The 6100-nt window shown below is 36.1% G+C and overlaps 2 non-coding genes across 2 annotated transcripts; one reads left to right on the top strand and one right to left on the bottom strand.

Moving 5' to 3' along the window:
* The first annotated feature begins 778 nt into the window (after positions 1–778).
* On the top strand, positions 779–851 carry trnar-acg. The gene has a single exon. It is a non-coding gene; the product is annotated as a tRNA-Arg (tRNA).
* A 705-nt stretch (positions 852–1556) lies between these two features.
* On the bottom strand, positions 1557–1629 carry trnar-acg. The gene has a single exon. It is a non-coding gene; the product is annotated as a tRNA-Arg (tRNA).
* Positions 1630–6100: the final 4471 nt, after the last annotated feature.

Here is a 6100-nt window from a genome sequence, read left to right as displayed (position 1 = left end):
ATTGATTCGCTGCTTGGAGATTGAGCTCTGGGAAGGCAGCCAGCTACCACTTTTCGAGAAACACGAAAAGATTCGAGCTATAACCACAGGTTGAACCTAGACGTTTCTGATTCAACGTTTCTCTTAAATGTAACGTTACATCTCAAGACAAGAAACAATGTGTTATCGGCTCGTTCCGATCATCTTTATTAACCGTTTCAAAAAATGTTTTCTATCAATTTATTACTTTGATTTGTCACATGAAATCGTACGAGGTACATTTCCAGTAAAATGTTATCCCATCAGCTCCTTCAACTTGTGCATGATTCAAAGCAGAATATGGCCGTCAGATCGGCACACAGAAAAAAAAGTCACCCAGTTGAATGGCACCGGCAATAATATGTTACAGATAATATGTTAATAATATGATAATATGTTCTAACCAAGCCAGCCATGCTATAATATTCTGATCCGTAGTCAGACGCGTTATCTCTGTAAATGATGGACATGCCCATTATTACATAAACATACAGCGTCTGATATGATGATCCAACCGCGACCTCTGCTGTGTAATGAAGGCATTGCGGTCAATGGGGGTCAAATTTAGATTTACTTTTTTTGTTAGATCATAAGCTTTAAGAACGCCCCACAATATCCAACAGTCATCGTGTTCTGACATGAGACGCAGCCTTTAATATTTAGTTACTTTTAAGAAGAATACAGAAATATCTCACTCAACTCATCATAAAATCCGAACTGTTCCTTTAAGAAGGAAATATGACAATGTAGATTTCCACGCGGGCCAGTGGCGCAATGGATAACGCGTCTGACTACGGATCAGAAGATTCTAGGTTCGACTCCTGGCTGGCTCGTCTCTTTTCTCAATAAGAACTATGTTTCTAGGGCTGAGCCGAAGGAGCTCAATCCTTAGTACTGTTTCTTGTTGTCTTTTTTGCTATCACGTATTTTTCATATATTATGTACATTACATTTCTCCCTTTACATTAAACATTATTCCTTCTAAACAGGAAACTGACTGATTGTTAGAGTTTATAATACTAACATATTCGTCCACTTTCTCATCTTCATTTCTTACCAATCAAACCCAAAGCTCGCCGGCTGTGTGTCGAGCAACGGCCAGCGAATGACAGCTCGAATAACTCCCTAGAAATGGCCAATGAGGAGGCGCGTTTCCCCCCTAGTTTGTTCGTTTATTTTGTAAGTGTCATGTTAGCTCGGACACGGGTGACGCTCAACCTGTTGGTTAACGATAGCTAACGTTAGCGTTAATTGTTGACGTTTGTTTAAAAATTTGTTAGCTGGATTATGACCTTTTCATAGCCTGCTAGCATGAACTTGTATTATATTAAAATTTCGAGACAATAGAATGGCAATGGACTTATCAAAAATATAGCAAACGATGTCAGTCTCGTTAGTGAAGCGGCATCTGAATGGTCAGATCTTGGTATACTGTATGGTAATGATGGGCAACGCGTTTGGCTCTCACATAATAAAATTGCTCGCCCGACAAGTATTAACAACCATATCGGGATTCAAGGTTTAAATGAGAAAAGAGACGAGCCAGCCAGGAGTCGAACCTAGAATCTTCTGATCCGTAGTCAGACGCGTTATCCATTGCGCCACTGGCCCGCATATTAAATGAAAGATTCATATTTTCTAATTAAAGGTACAGTTCGGATTTCTAAATTGGGGTTTTATGAGATATCATAAATCAGGTAGGCCTAGTTATTCATAGTCAGCACGCCCCCAGTTTGATAAAGGAAGAGACCGAAGCACCGGCTCGGAAGCTTAGCAATGTACTCCTGTGGACTGGGCCACATAGCAAAACGTATTTTAAAAATAAACAAGTTTAAGTGTACGCTATATTTATAATATTTGCACCGCTTTATCTTGTATCGTAAGTGTATACGAGGAGCACTGAAGTGGTTATCTCTATTCAAAGCCACCATACTCCATTGACACCCTCGTTGCCCGCAATGCCCTCATTAGCCAGCAGATGTCGTGTTGGACCATAATATCCACTATAGGGCTAACCGACATTTACAGTCAACAAATACATCAGCTATTGTGTATCTATGTTTATGTAATGATGGGCATCAATGACCATCAGTTAAAGTGAGTATACTGCAGTGAAACATATAGGAGTGTCATTGGCAAAATATCATATAACTAATGATGAGACATGTGAAAAGATAGCCAGCATAAACTTCTCCTGTAGTTACAAAGGGATCATGGGACCATACTAATATGTTTGTCAAGAATTGTATACTCAGAGAGTTTGATTGAATCGATAAATAATAAGGACCTCAAAACTAGGCGATCAATATTGTAGAAAATAGGATGAAGTCTTTAGCAGAAGATTTAAATGGAACATAAGGGGCTGTGGCTCAGGAGGTAACCACAAGGTCAGAGGTTTGATCCCCAACTTCGCATGCTCCAAATGCTTAGGATGTAATGCAGGGGTCAAATTTGCCTATGTTGTACTGTGTACAATTGTATGTGACAGTTTTGAAAGAAGTGGATTAGAAAGTTTGTAAGTACACCAGTAGATTATTTAAATAACACTTGCCTGCTGGCTTCTGCTCTCTGGTGCAGTCTTGGAGGCAAGATGAGTGCTTATAGGGACTCTACAAATTACAACACCGAAAAGAGATACAACAAATATATTTATTAATTTAATGATTAAATAAGGTAGAGTCTCCAAACTTACCTCATTTGTAACTTATCTCCTGCTAGTTGTACTACAGCACTTTTTAAAAATGAGTTAAATTAATGAATATTTTTGTTGTATCTCTTTTCGGTGTTGTAATTTATAGATGTCCCTACACCCTAAAAAACGCTGGGTTATTTTAATAACCCAAATGCTGGGTTAAGGCTGTTGGGTTATAGGTTGGGTAGATTTGACCCAACTTTAGGTCAAAGATTGTGACCCAACGCAATGGGTTAAATGAAAGCGAGGCTCGTTCTTCCGCCATTTCTGGACAGAAGGCGCCAGGACGTCAACGACCATAGCTCCGGTAAGTGATCAGTTTCAGACGGTAAAACAATACAAATAGGTTATTATAGCCAGACAATTTTAATAATAGTGTGAACTGAAAGACATGTTAGCATTAACTTATAATGTCTGTAATGTCCAACTGTAATGTCTGTAATGTCCAACTGTAATGTCTGTAATGTCAAACTGTAATGTCCGCTGTAATGATGTGTGGTCTAGCTGTAATGTCCATATTGTATGTCTGTGTGATGTTGTGTAATTCTGTGTTATAATGATGTCTGTAATGTCTGTAATGTCTACTGTAATGTTCTGTAATGTCCAAATGTATTGTAATGTGTGTCTGTATTGATGTATTGTCAATAATGTATGTCTAACTTATGTCAATGTATGTATGTAATGTCTTGTAATGTTGATGTATTGATGTCCTCTGTTTGTATGTTGTAAATGATGTCTTACTGTATGTCTGTAATGTCAACTGATGTGTTATCAATGTATGTCTGTAATGTCATCTGTATTGTAAATGTAATGTTGTATGTCATGTGTATGTCTTATTCTATAATGTTTATAATGTCAGCTAATTATGTTGTCATGTATGTCTAATGATGTGTATGTTTGTAATGATGATGATGTGATGATGTATGTGATGTATGTATTCTATATATGTATAATGTATGTTATGTGATGTCATGTATGTTGGATGTCTATTGATGTTTAATGTTGTGTCTGATGTGTCTGTATGTTGATGATGTAATGATGTCTATATTTAATGTGATGTCTTTGTGATGTTAATGATGTGTAATGTGTTATTCATTTGTCTTATGATGTTGTATGATGTTATTGTTTTAATGATGTGCTGTGATGTTAAATGTAATGATGTTATATATTTATATGTTATATATAATTTATATTTTAATATGATTTATATGTCAATATATTGATGATGTATGATGTCAATGTATGTTTATGATATGTATTGTCTTATGATGTTAATGTGTTGTATATATGTATTTGTTATTTTTGTTTTATATATATGATGTCTAATGATTAATGATTTATTGTGTCAATGATGTGTATGATGATGATGTCTAATGATGATATGATGTTCTGTTGTTAATTGATATGATGATGATATGTGTATATATGTTTATATATTGTGTTGATATGATGATATGTGTCTAATGTGTATTATGATGTTGTATGTGTTAATTGATGTTTAATGATGATGATGATATGATGTTATATGATGTTTTATGATGTTGTGTGATGTATGTGATGTTGATGATTCATGATGTTGTATATTGTTAATTATTGATGTATGTATATATATATGTGTATGTGATTATGTATTGTGATGTGATATGATATTTATTGTATTAATGTGTATGATATGTTAATATGATGTCTATGTGTATATTGATGTTTGATGTAATATGATGATGTATGTGTATATATATTTTATTATATTAATATGTTATGTATATTTGTGATGTCAATGATGTTGTGATATATAATGTTTTATATTTATTTATGATTTATATTTTATGTGATGTATGATATATGTATATGTGTATATTTGATGTTTATGTTATTGTTATATTTGTGTTTGTAATATTTGTTAATATTAATGTGATATGTGTGATATGTGTTAATGTGTAATATGATGTTATGTGTTTTTTTAATTAATATGTGATGATGTTATTATTGATATTATTATAATGATGATTTTTTTATTGATATTGATGAGTAATTTTATATATGTATTGTTTATTTATGATGTTATTGTTGTGTTAATTGTATAGTGTGTGATGTAGTATGTAATGTTGATATATTATTTATGTATGTGTTTGTATTTATTGTATTTTTTTTTTTTTTTATTTTTTGTATTTTGTTTTTTTTTTGTTATTGTTGGTGGTGGTGGATATTGTGTTTAGTGGGTAGCTTGGTGAATTGTAACGAGGGTGTGTAGTTTTTCTGGGTGTGTTCCTTTCTTGTCTATTGTGTGCATTTCTTGTGTCTGTGTCCCTTCCTGTTCCTGTCGAGCTGTATTTCTGTGTCCAGCTCTGTGTCATTTCTTGTGTCTCCATCTCCTCCCAGCTGTGTGTCTAGCTCTGTCCCCCTTCCTTGTTCCTGTGTCCTGTGTCCCTTTATGTGTCTGGCGTGTCTGCGTGTGTCAATGTGTTGTCCAACTGCTGTGTCTGCTGTGTCCTGTGTGTCCATGCTGTGTCTATGTGTCCAACTTTCTTATTTCCATGTGTGTCTGTGTGTCCAGCTGTGTAATGTGTGCTTCTTGTGTCCATGTGTGTCTGTGTGTAAGTCACACTTGTGTGTCTATGTGTTCCACTGTGTTGTGTGTCAACTGTGTGTCTGTGTCTGTGTGTCTGTGTGTACGGTTGTGTCCAACTGTGTGTGTCTGTGTTCCATCTGTGTTGTCCTTTATGTGTCTGTGTGTCAGCTTGTTTCCAAATGTGTGTTGTGTCCTTGTGTTTCATTATTGTCTGTGTGTCATTTCTTGTGTCACTTCCTTGTGTCTGTGTCTTTGTGTGTTTTCTGTGTCCAGCTCTGTGTACTGTGCTCCTTTATGTGTACTGTGTCCATCAACTGTGTCTGTGTGTCATTGTGTCCATGCTGTGTGCATATTCCTTTGTGTGTCCCAGCTGTGTGTCTGTGAATGTCTATTTTTGTGTCTGTGTGTCTTGTGTGTCCAGCTGTGTTGCTTTGCCTTGTGTCTGTATTCCTAACTTGTGTCCAGCTGTGTGTCTGTGTGTCTCCTTTTCCACTGTATTTGTGTCTATTCTTGTGTCTGTGTGTCCAGCTGTATTGTCTTGTGTCCTTAGTGTGTGTCCAGCTTGTCGTCTGTGTGTCTATCTGTGTGTCTGTGTGTCCATGTTGTCGTGTGTGTGTCTGTGTGTCCAACTGTGTGTGTTCTGTGTGTCTCTGTGTGTCCATGTTCTGTGTGTCTGTGTGTGTCTCTGTATGTGTGTCCAAGCTTGTATGTCTGTGTGTAGTGTGTGTGTGTGTGTCTGGTGTGTCACTGTGTGTCTTGTCGTGTGTGTTGTGTGTCACTTGGTAGTGTGCGTGTGTCTGTCGTATGTATGTGTGTCTGTG

Source organism: Perca fluviatilis, chromosome 7 (genome assembly GCF_010015445.1).
Source record: "Perca fluviatilis chromosome 7, GENO_Pfluv_1.0, whole genome shotgun sequence".
Classification (NCBI taxonomy): Eukaryota; Metazoa; Chordata; class Actinopteri; order Perciformes; family Percidae; genus Perca; species Perca fluviatilis.
Note: the sequence above shows the minus strand (reverse complement) of the source record. Positions and strands in the feature narration are given on the sequence as shown.